The sequence below is a fragment of the Prionailurus bengalensis genome, chromosome C2 (assembly GCF_016509475.1).
Source record: "Prionailurus bengalensis isolate Pbe53 chromosome C2, Fcat_Pben_1.1_paternal_pri, whole genome shotgun sequence".
Taxonomy (NCBI): Eukaryota; Metazoa; Chordata; class Mammalia; order Carnivora; family Felidae; genus Prionailurus; species Prionailurus bengalensis.
Window position 1 is genome coordinate 109,829,513 of NC_057350.1, and position 17,757 is coordinate 109,847,269.

The 17,757-nt window shown below is 38.7% G+C and overlaps 1 protein-coding gene across 6 annotated transcripts in view; it reads left to right on the forward strand.

Moving 5' to 3' along the window:
- Positions 1–17,757, forward strand: part of PLCH1 (phospholipase C eta 1) — a 219,594-nt gene that overhangs the window by 669 nt on the left and 201,168 nt on the right. The window lies entirely within an intron of this gene.

The following is a 17,757-nucleotide window of genomic DNA, read 5'->3' on the forward strand; positions in this document are numbered from 1 at the left end:
ATTAGTCTTGGGGAGTCTCACGACTCTTCCTGTGCTCGGTGACCCCACTCAGGACCCTTTCGGAGAAGGCCGGGTACACTCAGCGCGAGGAGGATTTACTCCATTACCCTTTCCTGGAATAAACGAGGGCACCGGAGCGACGCCGCGCGGGGAGGTGGAGGCAAGTCTCCGCTGCGCGGCGTCGCTCTCTGCGCCTGCGCGGGGTTCCCATGGCGACGGCGCCGCGAGTCCGAGATGCCACCAGGCTCGCCCCTTAAGCCCAGTCCCCTGTTGGGCGTCTGCGGCCCCCTCTCTCCTCTTCCTTTTCTTTGTTTGTAACTCGGAATGAGTTTATGATCTCATTTTTACGCTAGCAGTTCAGCACTAAAACAATAACCAACTAAACTGAAATAGAAGACTGTCCCCCACCTCCCCGCCGTTTCGCATTACCATTTTGATCATTGGGGCAGTAACTGAACTGTTACCCCCACTAAATAAAATATATTTCCTTGGTGGTGAGGCATTAAAAAATTCATTCAGACCCTTGCTCTTGAGCAGTAAGGTTACAGACTTGGGCCTCCTTTGCGCAGGTGGTTAGTGCAGTGTGTGCAAACCCGAGCACCTGTGTCCTCCTTATGGCATGTTTATGAGAAGGAGATGAGCTCCAAAATGGACCGAAGTAAAATGCCACTGAAAAGAAACAAAAGCTTTCCCAGAAGGGGTGATTGTTTTTCCAGTTGCCCCTCAGTTTTGTTCACTTCTGAGGTTAATCTTCTGCAGGGAATGTTTCAAGAAGCCTTACTGGGAACCAGTCAGATTTCTCAAGCTTCCCATTAAGAATGTCCTTTTCCTTTTCTTGAAATTGTGAGTCTCCACAGCTTCTATCCCTTTTAGGAAATCCCATTTATTTACACACAGGTTAGCATTTGGCAAGGGTACACATCTTAAGGACCTGAATCTTGTTGATCATTTTTCTAGCTGCAGGATTAATATGTCTAGTTGTTATTAAATAAATATTGGTTAAAATTAAAATAGTAAAAGTTAAAAATGGAGTAACTCTTTCTGAATAAAGTGTGGCATAAAAATACTTTAGATGAAGAACTAGGGGTATGGTCTTGCTGTACCCTACTTTTAAACAATTTGCCTTCAAGAGTAGCAAATGTTTATTAGTGGTAGAAGTTTTCAGACAATATCCTTCCACCATCAGCAAATGAAGTCAACATAATATTACTTTTCAGCTGATTAGCAAATAACATGCTGTTAAAGTTATCTCTCCCATCCCATTCATTATAAATGCCTAGACATTATGCAATCCATCTAGCTCAAATGTTCAAAACTGTCCAATTAAGTTTTTTCCCCTTTTCTCATAATTAAAAAAAATAGAAACACTCTTAATTTTCAGGTTCAGATACTTTGTGACCCTATTTGGTGGTTTGTAACTGGCTCCAGTTCCGTAATTCTCAGTGACATGTGTTTCTGCTGGTTCCAGGAGGTGAACTGCAGTTTAGCAGATCATGGGATAATGAGATTGCAAGTGCTTGGGGGAAGGCTGGGGACAGGCATTGGGAAGGAGACAAAGGGAGGGAAGGTTGATGGGCAGAGCCAAGATTTATTGCTGCACCATATTCGGCGTAAAAGCTGTTAAAGTTACTGCTTCTGTTTGATACATTTTCTTACATCATCAATATCAATTGAACTTATTTTTAGAATCAGTCTTCTAAATAATTACAAGGATAGAATTATAAAAATAGAATATTGGTGCTTTGTGTTAAGGTGCCCTAATGTAATATACTGGGAAAACTCTTGATTAAATGAGATTTATTCATTTAGTCAACAAATATTTATTGCAAACTGTATATAAGGCATATAAATCAATCTATATTCCTGCCTTCGATAAACTCAGAGTTGAGTTCTGAAATAATTCTAATGCTGTTTCAGGTTTTCAGAGTAAATACTTACAGTACTCTTAGGGAGAACAGTTGATTTAGTGCTGAGCAATCATACGTCTAGATTCAGAAACAAATGTTTAAACTTTGATTTAAAATAATCCTGAACATTGTTTCTGAGTATTTTAGATAAGTATATTGTGAGAAGCATTGTGTGCATCTATTTTTTTTTTTTTTTACATTTTTGTAGTATAGACTGGGCCCTACAACTTGCTGTCTTCACAAGTGCAGTGCTGAGTTTGAGAGGAACAGGGAAACCCTGTAATTCTCAGGTTTCTTAGATGAAGATAAGGTGAGTGATTCAGTAGTCCTTTGTTCTGGCTCCATGTTTCATGACATAATAAACCTCCTGCAGCTCCCTTCTAAGAATAGTGTTGGTCTGCATGCTTCAAGGATCATGACTGTTATTTCTCTGGGCAAAAAAAAAAAAAAAAGATAAAATTATGATAGAAGGATAAAAGGAATACAGTAGAGCATTTAAACATTTAGACTTTTGAGCTGGAATAATTCTAGGCATTTGTAGTGAGTTCAGACTCGAAATCCATTATAGCTATGACAGACAACCCCCTGGCATAATACTGACCAAGGTTGACAAACCTTCCTCTTTTGGAGAATGTAGCAGGTTAGGGAGACTGTAGTCTCCTTTTTTTTCTTCCCACCACCTCATGAGTTTAATAACAATAATCAGCTCAGAAAATCTTGCTGAAGAGCATCTCCATTTGGTTATTGCTCTTTGTCTATGAAAATCAGACTCTGCTGTGAAGTGTGGACCAAGTGGTGCAGAACTCATTACTTTGAACAATGCCTCCTCAGCCTGGGAAGCATGTTTTCTCTTCTCACTAGTAGGGGCTTATTCCAGGCTGGCTTTCCTCACAAGGAAAATCATTTAGACACAGTTCAGTGGACACTCACTCACATCTCTTTGACACCCGTGACCATTTTTGTTTAAGGAGAAATTCAGTACTGCTGTGGTAGGGTGTACCGAATTAGAAGTGCGTTTTAAGGGCCCATGAAGAAGTTTACACAGCTTTGTGTTATTATCATCAGGGCCTCTGTTTTCTGTGCTTCAAAGTAGAAGAGGACAGGGTGGGTGCAGAGGGGACAACCAGGAGAACTTTTATAGCAAAGTTAAAAACATTCTCAATGACTGCATTTTGGATGCACTAAGCTAAGCACCTGTGCCTCATTTTAGTCATAAAATTACAGACCAGAAAGAGATGAATCTATCATGTTCATTATGTAAGTCAGGAAACCAGGGCCCAAGGTTGCTAAATGATTTTCTTAAAGTCACATGGCTAATAAATGGCAGAATTGGGATGAAGATGCCCAGTTTCTGATTTTTAATGATTCTGCTATTTCCAGGAAATCAAGGTCAGGCACATATGAAATCCTTGCTCTAGACTTGAAGTTACTATAGTTGTAGACATAAAATGATAAACAGCAATGTCCTGTGATTTAATTTCACTGAGTAGAATTGACAGTGAGCACCTTTTGATTATATATTTGGTTATACACATGTGTATATCATACGAACACATGGTTTGCATATATGCAGAAGAGCCTTCAATTATTATCTATTTTAGTCTGAGGAATTCTGGCATCATTATGATTTAATGTAATGGGAAACGGTTTTTCTGGTTATTTAGTAAAAATTTGAAGGTGTTCTGCAAGAAAAGGAGAAAATGAATACTAATGTGTTCTGACCACGTGGCTCGACATTCACTGTGTGTCTCTTTAAAGCCCACAATAATCAGGAGGCAGGAATTCTCTCATGTCCCTGATGAGGCTCAGAGAGGTTCATTTCTTGCCCAAGATCTAAGCCAGCATGGAACAGACTTGGAATTTGAGCCTGGGTCTTTCAGCCTATGTGTTCTATCAGATCATGTTGCCACTTGGGAAACAAAGACTAAGTTTATGAAAAATACTGGGTTGGTTTTCTTTTCAAACTCTTCTGTCCAAAGTACAGGCAGGTAGAAACGTTTCTAATCAGCTGTTTGGTGAGTGAAGAAGCTGCATTCCCTATGTGGAGTTTAGGAGGTTATAAATTCAGCCCTGGTTCCAGAAAAACACTCAAGACTGTTTGTAAACTGTGTTGGCTATTTGTTTAGAAGTGAGTGGTGTTTAGGTTCTCTTCTGCAGGGGCTTTTCTACATCAAAGCGGCTCACTTATTTATCACTTCTGGATTGTTGTCAAATTGCAGCGGGTCTAAGAGGACCCCTCATGGTTTTAATGTGTGTTTTCTGGCATCCTAAGACTTAAATATTAGTTTTATCTTCTGTAACCCTTGCCCACTTATTTTCTTGAAATAGTAGTGAGAGACATTGCTGGAATGAACCAGTGGGTATCTTCCTGTAATGCTTTTCAAATTGGAGATCAGAATTATCTTGGATAATTGCTAACTTGGATAATAACTATCTTGGATAGTTGCTGAAAATTTCTTTTTTTCTTTTAAAGATTATTTATTTTGAGAGACAGAGAGGGAGGGTGTGTGTATGCAAGTTGGGGAGGGGCAGAGAGAGAGGGAGAGAGAGAAACTCAAGAAGGCTCCAGGCTGTCAGTGCAGAGCCTGACACGGGGCTTGATCTCATGAACTGTGAGATCATGACCTGAACTGAAATTAAGAGTGGCTGTTTAACCAAGTGAGCCACCCAGGTGGTCCAGTTGCTGAAAATTTCTAAACTTAAGCTGGAGTTTTGGTGCCCCTAAAACAGCTCTGCTTTGTTGTTGAGAAATTGAAACTGGATTGGACTGGGCTGGTTTACCCACGCAGAAACTGAAGCTTACGAATGTCTGCACTTAACACAGCTGAGCTGCGTTGAACCTTGACATTGCTGGCAGACATTTGGTCTAGTGTTCTTAGTAGCAAACCATGCTTTAAAAGCACACCTCTCTCCTGGCCCTTCTTACTCCCTATGTCTGACTCTAGCAGGGAAGAGAAGTTTGAGGGTTTCAGAAAATGGATGCTGGACTCCACTTTGGAAATCAGTCTTGGCTTTGGGTACTACACAGGAAGGACCCCGGCAGGTTCCAAGGTTTCCCTCTTCTTGAGTATCTGTGGCTTACCCTACTAGCAGCCTCTTTGTGGCTGGTTCTTCTTAACTTAACAAGGGACTTACACAATTGTCTAGACATTCAGGTGCCCATGAATTATCAATTCCCGCTAAAAGGCAGAAGGCTCTAGTGCTAGCATATGTGTTACTGATTAACTGATCTGAGGCAATCCTGGCTTCTTTTCATCTGCCTTCACTTCCTTGTTGCTAATCCACAAGAACCAAACATTCGAATTTAGCTTCCTACTTCCCTCTTCTCTCCCTCTTGAATTTCACTGAAGGGGCCTTTGGACCCCGGAACAGGTTTCCATGGAGTGTTAATGTTGCCTCTGCAAAACTACCCTTGGTGGGAACTTTGAAGATCTATAGTTTTTTTCAGGGATCAATCAGAATCCTGGACCAGAAATTCAGTGAGTTGATTTGTTGTGTAATTGTATGCAGTTTAGTTTTTTAGATCTCACCCGTTTTTTTTTCTTTCTTCCAAACAACTCTCTCTTAACTTGGAGTGATATAGGAGATGTTGAAAAGAAATTTGTCTTTTTAAAAGACATTTCTTTATAGACAGGAGTAATGTGTTCATATAAGGAGTTAAGATTATGTAAAGATTTTTTGAGTTTTATTTCAATTTAAAGACATGGTTCCATGTAGCCATTTGTGTAAAAGAGAAGAAAAGGGAAGGTTGAGGAAAAAAAAAAGGTAAGGTTTCCTTGTATGCATATAGAATATATCTGAAAGAATATACAAGAAACTAATAATGTTGGTTGCTGAGAGACAGATACGAGGTAAACTATTCATTTTATACCCTTTTGTGCCTTTTGAATTTTGAAGCTTAAATTCAATACATAAAATTAAAGTAAAAAATAAAAAGAAGGCTTGGGTTTGAATAATAAAGAACTGAATAAGTAATCACATCCTGACTCCTAAGTGGTAAAAGTAGGAGACTGGGAAGTAATTCCAATATAATTAATGTATAGAGTCATATTAGTTTCAGGTGTATAACGTAGTTATTCAACAATTCTATACATTACTCAGTGCTCATCACGGTAAGTGTCCTCTTACTCTCCTTCACCTATTTCATCCATCCCCCATCCCGCCTCTCCTATGGTAACCATCAGTTCTCTACACTTCAGAGACTATTTTTTAGTTTGTCATTTTTCTTTGTTCATTTGTTTTGTTTCTTAAATTCTACACATGAGTGGGATCATATGGTATTTGGGTTTCTTTGACTTTTTTCACTTAGCATTTTACCCTCTAGGTCCATCCATGTTGTTGCAAATGGCAAGATTTCATTCTTTATTATGGCGGAATATTATTCTATTCTCTATCTATAGCGCCTCTTCTTTATCCATTCATCTATGGGTGGACACTTGGGTTGCTTCCATATCTTGGCTATTGTAAATAATGTGCTAAACATAGGGGTGCATATATGTCTTTTAATTAGTATTTTCATATTCTTTGGGTAAATACCCAGTAGTGGAATTACCGGATCATAGGGTAATTCTCTTTGTAATTTTTTGAGGAACCTCCATCTGTTTTCCACAGTGGCTGCACCAGTGTGCATTCTCACCAACAGTGCACAAGGATTCCTTTTTCTCCACATCCTCACCAATATTTGTTGTTTCTTATGTTTTTGATTTTCGCCATTCTGACAGGTGTGAGGTGATACCTCTTTGGGGTTTTGATTTGTATTCTCTCTTACTAGCTTTTTAACTCTCACCAAAGTTTACATTTAGTAATTGTGTTTTCACATTTAGTTTTTTGTTTTGTTTTGTTTTTGTTAAGAGATGGGGCTTGAACTCACAACCCTGAGATCAAGACCTGAGCTGAGATCAAGAGTCAGACACTTAACTGACTGAGCCACCCAGGCACCCCTCACATTTAGTAATTTGTAAGAGCAGTTTTCCTTAAACTCTTCTGAATGTCTATAACAGGGCTGGGGAAGTTTTTTGATTTGTTTTCTTTCTTTCATAAAACATCACCTCTTGGTTGCAGCCAGACTCCATGGGCCAGTGGAAATCACACTTTCCCACTCCTGCGCAGCTGAACCTCTCTAAAGGCTGGCAGTGTGTTTATGGAGCAAAGGCTAGAAAGTCCCCCGCCCATTACTTTCCCCCATAGAGAAATCTGTAACGTGATTATTCTTTTATTTTCCTGAGCAGTGTCTGAATGTGATTGTCAGAGGAATCTTTTCTTCTCAAATTGAAAAAAAAAAAAAAAAAAAAAAAGCTTGTATACAAGTGTTTTATTCTGAACCATAGTGTTTTGTTTTGTTTTGTTTTGTTTTAAATGAGTCGCGAATTGGAAGTATTTTTCTGTTTACTGGGTAAGTCATTAAAATACAGTCTTAGAAGAGAGTGAACACAAACTGTTTACAAACTTCTTTTTTCACTCATCAAAAGAGAGAAATGTGAAATCTGTTATTTAGTGTCCAAGTTTCAGTCAAAAGCAAAAACTGAAGTCAGGACCAGTTCTCAACACATTCTTAAGTTTCTCATCCCATTTTGGTGAAATAAATAAAAAAGTGTACATCTGTCTACAAAATTCTTCTTATTGCTGTGTATTTATTTGCTGGAAAAGAATAGCTGAATAGGTCATAGATTCTCATGCTTAACAATTTAAAAGACTTAAAAGGGCATTTAGTGAAAATCCTCTCTTACCTCTGTCCCTCAGTCATCCAGTTATATCTCTAATAGACCAACAGTATCATTCATTTCTTGTGTATTTTTTTCAGAACAACACACATGTGTAATTATGTATACAATATATATAATAGTCCCCACCTTGTCTGCGGTTTCGCTTTCCGCAGTTTCAGTAACTGGGAACAAAAGATCCTCCTGACGAATCATCAGAGGGTCAGTAGCAGCCTAACACTACGTCACGCTGCCTACGTCATTCACCTCGCTTCCTCTCGTTTCGCGGGCGTTTTGACATCTCACGCCATTGCAAGAAGGGTGAGTAGGTACAGGGTGTTTTGAGAGCGAGAGAGACCACATTTATTACATACATAACTTTCCTTACAGTACACTGTCATAATTGGTACACTTTAGTAGTTGTTAATCGCTTACCGTGCCTGATTTATAAATTAAGCTTCATCATAGGTACGTGTAGGGAAAAAAACGTAGTTCGTATAAAGCTCGGTACTATCAACCATTTTAGGCATCCACTGGGGGTTTTGGAACCTATCTTGTGTGGATAAGGGGGGGACTGTACATGCAAATACATATGGATGCTTTTTCCCTCCTTTTAAAAATAAAGTGGTAGTGCACCAGCCACGTGATTTTGCATTTTTTTTCTTATAACCATGTGTTTTATCATTCTGTATCAACATATAGAGCTTCTTAATTCTCTGTTAAAACACTTTTCTTTTTTCTTTTTTTTAATGTTTGTTTATTTTTGAGAGAGAGAGACAGAGTGCAGGCGGGGGGGGGGGGGGGGCAGCGGCGGAGAGTGAGAGAGAGAGAGACACGGAATCTGAAATAGGCCCCAGGCTCTGAGTTGTCAACACAGAGCCGGAAGCGGGGCTCGAACCCAGGAGCCGCAAGATCATGACCCTCTGAGCCAAAGTCAGACACTTAACCGACTGAGCCACCCAGGCACCCCAAAAAACTTTTATTTCTCTAGAGCAGTTCTAGTTCACAGCAAAACTGAGGGAAGGTACAGAGATTTCTCATATATTTCCTGCCTCCACGTGTGCGTTGCCTGTCCACATTATCAACATTACCATGATCAACATTCCCCACCAGAGTGGTTACATTGATTACGATTGATGAGACCTACACTGACACATCATTATCACCTAAAGTACGTGATTTACCTTACTGTTCACTCGGTGTTGTACATTCTGTGGGTTTGGACAAATGTGTAATGACCTGTACCCATCATTATGGATTTGTACAGAGACTTTTCACTATTGTAAAAATCCTGTTTTGTGCCTGTTTATCTCTCCCTCACTCTTTAACTTCTGGCAACCACTGATGTTTTCACTGTCTCCATAGTTTTGACTTTTTCAGAATGTCATATGGTTGAAATCCTATAATATGTAGCCTTTTCAGATTGGCTCAGTAGTATGCATTTAGGTTTCCTCCATGCTTTTTTTTTTTCTTTCATGGCTTGACAGCATGTTTTTTTAGCACTAGATAATATTCCATTGTCTGAATGTATCACAGTTTCTTTATCCATTCGCTTACTGAAGGACATCGTGGTTGCTTCCAAGTTTTGACAATTATGAATACAGCAGCTGTGAACATCTATGTGCAGGTTTTTCTGTGAACATAAGTTTTTATTAAAAAAAATTTTTTTAAGTTTATTTATTTTGAGAGCACGAATTAGTTAGGGGGAGAGAGCGAGAATCCCAAGCAGGCTCTACACTGTTAGCATAGTGCCCATCGTGGGGCTCCAAGCCATGAACTGTGAGATCACGACCTGAGCTGAAACCAACAGCTGGATGCTTAAAAGACTGAGACGCCCAGGTGCCTCTGTGAACATAAGTTTTTAATTCTTTCAGGTAAATACCAAGGAACATGATTGCAAAATTGTATGGTAAGATTATACTTAGTTTTGTAAGAAACCACCAAAACTGTTCCCAAGTGGCTCTACCCTATTACATTTCCACCAACAGTGAATGAACGTTTCATGCTCCACATCCTTGCCAGCATTTGGTGTTGTCAGTGTTCTGGATTTTGGCTCCTCTAACAGGTGTGTAGTGGTATCTCATCATTGTTTTATTTATTTTTTTAAGTTTATTTATTTATTTTGGGAGAGAGAACGAGCAGGGGCGAGGTAGAGAGAGAGTGACGGAGACAATCCCAATCCCATGCAGGCACCACACTGTCAGCAAAGAGCCCAACACAGTGCTCAATCTCATGAACCTGTCGGATCATGACCTGTGTCAAAATCTGGTTAAATTGGATCCTTAACAGACTGAGCCACCCAGGTGCCCCTCGTCATTGTTTTAATTTTTATTTCTTGGTGATATATGATGAATGACATCTTTTCATATGCCTATTTATCATCTGTATATCTTCTTTGGTGAGGTGCCTCTGAAGATTTTTGGCTCATTTTTAATTGGATTATTTTCTTACTGTGTTTGGAGTTCTTTGTATATTTTGGATAACAGTCCTTTTTCAGTTGTGCCTTTTACAAAGATTTTCTCCCAGTCTGTGACTTGTCTTCTCATTCTCTTGTCACTGTGTTTCACAGAGCAGAAGTTTTTAATTAAAAAAAAATTTTTTTAACGTTTTATTTATTTTTGAGACAGAGAGAGACAGAGCATGAACGGGGGAGGGGCAGAGAGAGAGGGAGACACAGAATCGGAAGCAGGCTCCAGGCTCTGAGCCATCAGCCCAGAGGCCGACGCGGGTCTCGAACTCATGGACCGTGAGATGGTGACCTGAGCCGAAGTCGGACGCTTAACCAACTGAGCCACCCAGGCGCCCCTTAATTTTAATGAAATCCAGCTTATCACTTGATTCCTTCATGGGCAGTGCTTTTGGCGTTGTATCTAAAATGTCAGTGGCACACTCAAGGTCATCTGAATTTTCTCCTGTGTTATCTTCTAGGAGTTTTAGAGTTTTGCATTTTACATTTAGATCTGTGATTCATTTTAAGTTAATTTTTGTGAAGGACGTAAAGTCTGTGTCTGGGTTCCCTTTCTTTACATGTGAATGTCCAGCTTTTCTAGCACAATTTGTTGAAAAGACTGACTTTGCCCCATGGTATTGCTTTGCTTTTTTATTTTATTTTTTAAGTCTATTTTGAGAGAGAGACAGCAAGAGCATGAGCAGGGCAGGGGCAGAGGGAGAAGGAGAGAGAGAATCCAAGGCAGGCTTCAGGCTGTCAGCAGGCTCGTTTTCATGAACTGAGATCATGAAACTTATGAACTCAACTTATGAACTGAGATCATAACCTGAGCCAAAATCAAGAGTCAGACGCTTAACCAGCTTAGCCACCCACACGCCGTACCTCCCCCCAAAAGAATTAAAATTTTAGCACATGAAAAACGAAGCTGAGTTTCCACAACTTAAACATATTTGACTAGATTGTATTTATGCTCTCTTGAGCTTGAGAATTCTTATGACCAATCCAGGTTTAATATCCCATTTACTTTTGTAACTATTGCTTTGAGGACCAATTTCTGATATCCCTATATCTGCATATAGCAGGGACTCTCTGTTGATCATTTCTCTGCTGGCTTTAGATAAACTAAACTTTAACTTTATTACTATTATCTTCGGCTAAAATCTTTTTTTTTAATTAAAAATAATTTAATGTTTATTTTATTTTTGAGAGAGAGAGAGAGAGAGAGCGCGCATGAGCAGGGAAGAGGCTGAGAGAGAGGGAGACATAGTATCTGAAGCAGACTCCAGGCTCTAAGCTGTCAGCATAGAGCTTGCCGTGGGGCTCAAACTTAAGAACCGCGAGATCATGACCCTAGCTGAAGTTGGATGCTTAACCATCTGAGCCACCCAGATGGTTAAAAGCCTCCCTTTTAATGTTTTTTTAATGTTTATTTTTGAGAGAGAGAGAGAGAGAGAGAGAGAGAGAGAGAGAATGAGCAGGGGAGGAGCAGAGAGAGAGACACACACACAGAATCTGAAACAGGCTCTATGCTCCGAGCTGTCAGCACAGAGCCTGACGTGGGGCTTGAACTCCTGAAGGGTGAGATCATGACCTGAGCCAAAGGCAGATGCTTAACTAACTGATCCACCCAGGCATCCATTAGGCTAAAATCTTTATAAAAATGTTTTATTATTGCTATTATCCTTCTAAAGAGAGGTCTTTCTCAAGACTTAGATTCTGAATAATTTATGTTTAAACCATTCTTGGTGAAATGTTATTTTTATCAATTTCTTTATATGTTCTTTGTTGTATCACATTACATTAAACAGCATACTAATAATGTATGTGAGTAATTTTTACCTTGATAACTGAGAGCAGTATTTTGGGCATATACCATTCCTTTCTCCTAAGATGTCCCTCTCACCTAACCCTCTTTCACTATTATTTTTTAAAGTTTTTTTTTTTTTTTTTTTTTTTAAAGTAAGCGCTACGCCCAATGTGGGGCTGGAACTCAAGACCGCCAAATCAGGAGACACATATTCTACCAACGGAGCCAGCCAGGCACCCTCTTCTTCCCTCTTTTAAACCTACTGATCCTTTGAGATCTGTCTCTACTATCCCACCCTCCAAGGCACTCTTTCCTGACTGACTTGGTTTCCTTTTTTGGACTCCTACAGTATGCTTCATTTGCCATCTTTCATATATCCTGCCCTTTCCAGGGTAGGTTTTTTATCAGTCTTTCCTCTTTCTAGGTATGCCCTGTTTTCCCATCTGGATTGTCAGTTTCTTTTCTTTTTTTAATTTTAATTTAATTTTTAAGTAATGTGTGCTGTCCACATGAGGCTTGAACTCACGACCCCAAGATCAAGAGTTGCATGCTTACCAACTGAGCCAGCCAGGTGCCCTTAGATTGTTAGTTTCTTAATGACTGGTGTTATGTTTAGGCATCTCTCCATCCCCTCAGTAACTGTAGGGCCTATAGTATGGCTCAGAACATACTCTTGAGTTACTTGATTCATAAATTGCGAACAGTTACAACCTTTTGCACCTTAAAGCCTCCTTGACTCCTATTTTTGGGCACAAGAAGGGGAGCAACTTCCCTGCTTACCCTGCTGTTTCGTTGGGAGTGAGAGGTGATGTTGACTGGAGCTTTAATTGACCAGTTGAAGTAGATCTCCTGTTGGAGCTACAATCATTGCTGAGTGGAAGGGGTAGGGAACGCAGCAGGCGAAGATGAGAATCCCAACACATTCCCTGTGATCACTAAGCTCCCTTCTTTCATTATTGGGTGGGTAAGTGGACACAAGAAGAGGGTAAGATGAACTCAGGAGAACTGGGAGATCTGCCCTTCTCTGGGAATGCCTTTTCTGAAATTAGATATTGGACATCCTTATATATGAAGGAATGGGGAGCAGAACTATTCTGAAGTCCATTTTCAATATTTAAAAAGTTTGGAAATTTCTGGTTTAGAGACTATTAGTCTGAATCAAGGTTTTTTGGATGTTAGACCTACACATAGTGGATAAAATTAGAATTGTAGAATAAAAAAAAAATCTGCTGTTAGAGTTTTCACCAGGAAAAGTCTTCAAATGTAATCAGAGGTGTTAATATTGGGCTAGATTGCAAGATTAATGGCCACTGAGAGTTGAAATCTAATTACCAGTCATTCCTTTGGGTGTTGTTTTATCAATGCAGTCTTCATTTCTAATCAGCCCTTTGTGCCCACTTTTTTAAAATGCAGAAATAGGGGCGCCTGGGTGGCTCGATCGGTTAAGCGTCCGACTTCGGCTCAGGTCATGATCTCATGGTCCGTGAGTTCAAGCCCCGCGTCGGGCTCTGTGCTGACAGCTCAGAGCCTGGAGCCTGTTTCAGATTCTGTGTCTCCCTCTCTCTCTGCCCCTCCCCTGTTCATGCTCTGTCTCTCTGTCTCGGGAATAAATAAACGTTAAAAAAAAATAAATAAAATGCAGAAATATATAAAAAATGATGGAAATATGCCAACCCTGACCTGAGCACAGGGAAGTGGAAAGGCTTATAAGTGGCTGAGTCTGGATTTCATTAGGACTCTATCATATCTAGTAGTGCATGCTATCTCTCCTAGTCTTCCCCTCTTTCCTTCTCTTACGTTATTTATTGAGAAGCAAATTACATGGATCTTAAGAGTGCAACCTTTAAAACAAAAGTGCGTTCTGTGGAGTTAGATTTTTTCAAGTGTAAATTCTAGTGTTGTCCCTAGATAGCTGTGGACCTTAGGTAATTACTTAACATCTCTGAGTTTCTGTAAAATGGGGATAATAAGAATCCCTAGCCCTTAGGATCATTGTAAGGATTAAATAAAATAATATTTACAAAATATTTACCACAATACCTGGCATATAGGAAGTTTTAAAATATCAACAGTTATTACAAAGTGACAGGCACTGAACTAATACATTTTTGGGCTAGATCAGATCCTGATTTGGCTTTCAAACTGCAAGCCTCTGTGGCTTTAAACGTGCATTCCCAAGATTGAATTCTGTTCCTAGTAATATAGTTTACTAACCCTCTGGCTGAAATAACTTAAAGATGCTGGATAAAATGGTATTTTAGATGCAGTGAACCAGTATGAATGTAATGACTATTCAGGACAAAAGCTAAGTGAAGAGAAGTCTATTGCAATGAAGCTGGCTTTTTCCTTGAAGACATTTGCTAAACCAGTTTAACTTGTTGACTTGTGACTATTTTTATGGTCCTGAGGGCACAGGGACAGCAGACATCTGTCCTTTGGTCTTTGGGAGTCTTTGGTCTTAAAGCTGGGAATTCAGAAGGTGTCTTGCTCAATATAAGGTTGAATTAGAATAAAAAGAAAAAACTCATCTCTCTTTTAAACTAAGAGTGTAAGAAAACTCACCCATTGAAAACCATGGTTCTGAACAAATGCTTGATATTTGGTGCTGAGAATTTGTGAAACTAAACCAGCTCTAATACAGATGCACATCTAGAATCACAATAACTAGGTGGTCAGAAAAACCTCAAGATGAAAATTTGATTTGAAGGGTTCCCATGGAGCATCTGGCTGGGTCAGTTGGTAGAGCATGCAAATCTTAATCTCAGGGTTGGGAGTTCAAGCCCTAGGTTGGGTGTGGAGCCTATTAAAAAAAAAAAGTTCCTGCATTGGAATTGTCCCTCATACTGCACAGAAGCCAATTTCCCCCTTTCTTTTGGAGGAATCTAATTTTGTTCTAGACTTCAGAGAATCCCTATCAATACAATTAGAAAGAAAGTAGTCATTTAATAGTAAAAGAAAAAAAAAGACTGAAAACAAGATGTGAGCGGAGAACAAGAAACTGTAAAGACTAAACCAATCTGCTTTGAAAAAGAGCCAGATATAGGGGGTGCCGGGGTGGTTCAGTCAGTTAAGTATCCGACTCTTGGTTTGGCTCAGGTCATGTTCTCGTGGTTCGCAGGTTTGAGCCCCACATCGGGCTCTGTGCTGACGGTATGGAGCCTACTTGGGATTCTGTCTCCCTCTCTCTCTGCCCTTCCTCTCCTTGCTCTCTCAAAAATAAATAAATAAACATTAAAAAAATTTTTAAAGAAAAAGAACCAGATATAAAACTTGAAAAATATAGAATAATTGAAAATCAGAACTCAGTGAATGGATTGAACAACAGATGAATACAAGCTGAATAGGGAAATAGTCAACTGAAGGATTCATCTGAAGAAGATTTTCAATGGAATACAGAGAGGCAAGTGATGAAAAACCCAAAAGAAGGGTTAATCAATGTGAAGTTGGAGAATTCAGATCCAACATAAGTTTAGCAATAGTTTCATTTTTTTTAATGTTTATTTATTTTTGAGAGAGAGACAGAGAGAATGTGAGCAGGGGATGGGGCAGAGAGAGAGAGGGAGACACAGAATCTGAAGCAGGTTCCAAGCTCTGAGCTGTCAGCACAGAGCCCAACATGGGGCTTGAACCCACGAACTGTGAGCTCATGACCTGAGCTGAAGTCAGATGCTTAACCGACTGAGCCACCCAGAGGCCCCTAGTTATAGCTTCAGAAAGAGAGGAGAAAAAAATGAAGGGAGACACCATTTAAAGAGATAATGCCTGAGAATTTCAAGGACCAAGAAAAAACATCACTGCCCATAAATCATGAAGTCAAATCACATAAAATTAAATTGTAGAATATAAAAGATAGAGAAGATCTTAAGGTCAGAAAGAAGAGGCCGTTTATCTTTAAAGATATGATGGATTATCCCGATAGTGCAACAATAGAAGCTGGAAGACAAAAAAAATACTATCTTTTTTGCAGTGACAGAAATTAACTGTCAGTTTATAAGTTTATTTCCATTAACAATACCTTTAAAAAATGAAAGCAAAGACTTTGCAGGCTTCACAGAAACTCTACAGTTTGTTCTAGAGGATCCTCACTCAAAGGGTATACTTCAGACAGAGGAAAATTATTCCCAGATGGAAGGTCTTAGAAACAAAAAATGATGAAGAGCAAAGAAAGGGAAAAAAACTGTAAGTTAAGGCACATACTATATAAAATAATAGTGTCTTCAGTGGGAAGTAGATAAAATAAATGACATACGTTGGAGAAGTAAAAGGAGTTAGTATCTTAGAAAGTTCCTGCATGGTTTTGGAGGAAGTTAAAGGTACTGGTTAAATTTAGATTTCAGTTAGTGAAGTGTGCATGTTAAAATTTCTAAGGCAACAACTAAAAATTAGTAAAAGACTGAACAACTTTCTAGCTAATGGGGAAAATTGAAATGAAAAAAATAAATTTTGAGGTCAAAACAGTGGAGAAAAGAGATATAGAATGAGTAAGACAAATAAGTACAAAATAAGGTATAGAAATAAATATAATTGTATCAGTAAGTATAATCTGAAGGAACCAAAGATTGTTACACTGGATGAAAAATGAATTCACTATTTACTCTTTATGAAAGACATGTCTGAAACATAAGGATACAGAGAAGTTAAATAGGGAATAGAGAAAGATGAATGGGTGATTACAAGCCAAAAGAAAGCTTGCTATATTGACATCAGGCAAAATCGACTTTAAATGCCAAGAAAACATATTCAGAAACAAAAATGATCATATTAAAAAGTTTCAACTCATCAGAGTGGTAAACCTTTTAAAATTTTATTTTAATTGCAGTATAGTTAACATACAGCATTAAAGTAGTTTCAGGTGTACAACATAGTGACTCCACAATTCTTTACATGACTCAGTGCTCATCACAATAAGTATATTCTTAATCCCCTTCACCTACTTCACTCACCGCCCCCCTGGCCTCCCCCCCCCCCCAGCCTCTGGTAACCATCCATTCTCTATAATTAAGAGTCTGGTTTTTTTGTTGGTCTCTTTTGTTTTCCTTTGTTTGTTTTGTTTCTTAAATTCCACATATGAGTGAAATCATATGAGATTTGTCTTTCTTTGACTGACTTGGTCCATTTAGCACAGAATGGTAAACTTGTATGCTCAATATAAAGCAAAAATTGAGAGGACTGTAATGAGAAACATATACAGTTGACCCTTGAACAGGTTTCAACTACATACGGATTTTTTTCAGTAAGTGAAGTCACTTTTTATAAATATTCTATGTGTGTTTGAAAAAAAATGTGTATTCTGCAGTTTCTTTTATGATTTTGTTAACATTTTCTTTTCTTTAGCTTACTTGATTGTAAGAATACACTATGTAATACATATAACACACGAAATATGTGTTAATCGACTATGTTATCTGTAAGACTATAGTTCAGCAGCAAGCTATTAATTTTGGGGGGGAGTCAAAGTTATATATGGATTTTCAACTGTGTAGGGTGTTGACACCCTTAACTCCCACATTGTTCAAAGGTCAACTGTATTCCTACTGAGATTTTAATATATTTCCTTAGTACTTGATAAAGTGGGGAAAAGAGCAGTGACCAAATACAAGATTTGAGAAGTATAGTTTGAATAAGTTTGAGTTGATAGATGTGAAGATCACTGTATCTCGAAACTGCAGAATACACATTTTTTTTCAAACACACATAGAATATTTATAAAAAGTGACTTCAAACTTTGACATCAGGCAAGCCTTAATAATTATTAAATAATTGGCATCATCCAGACCAGATCTGTGACCACAATGCAATTAAGCTAGATGCTGACAAAAATATAACTATGAATAAGCATGGAAATATTTCAAAATGAACTTTGGATCAAAGAAGAAATTCTAATGGAAACCAGAA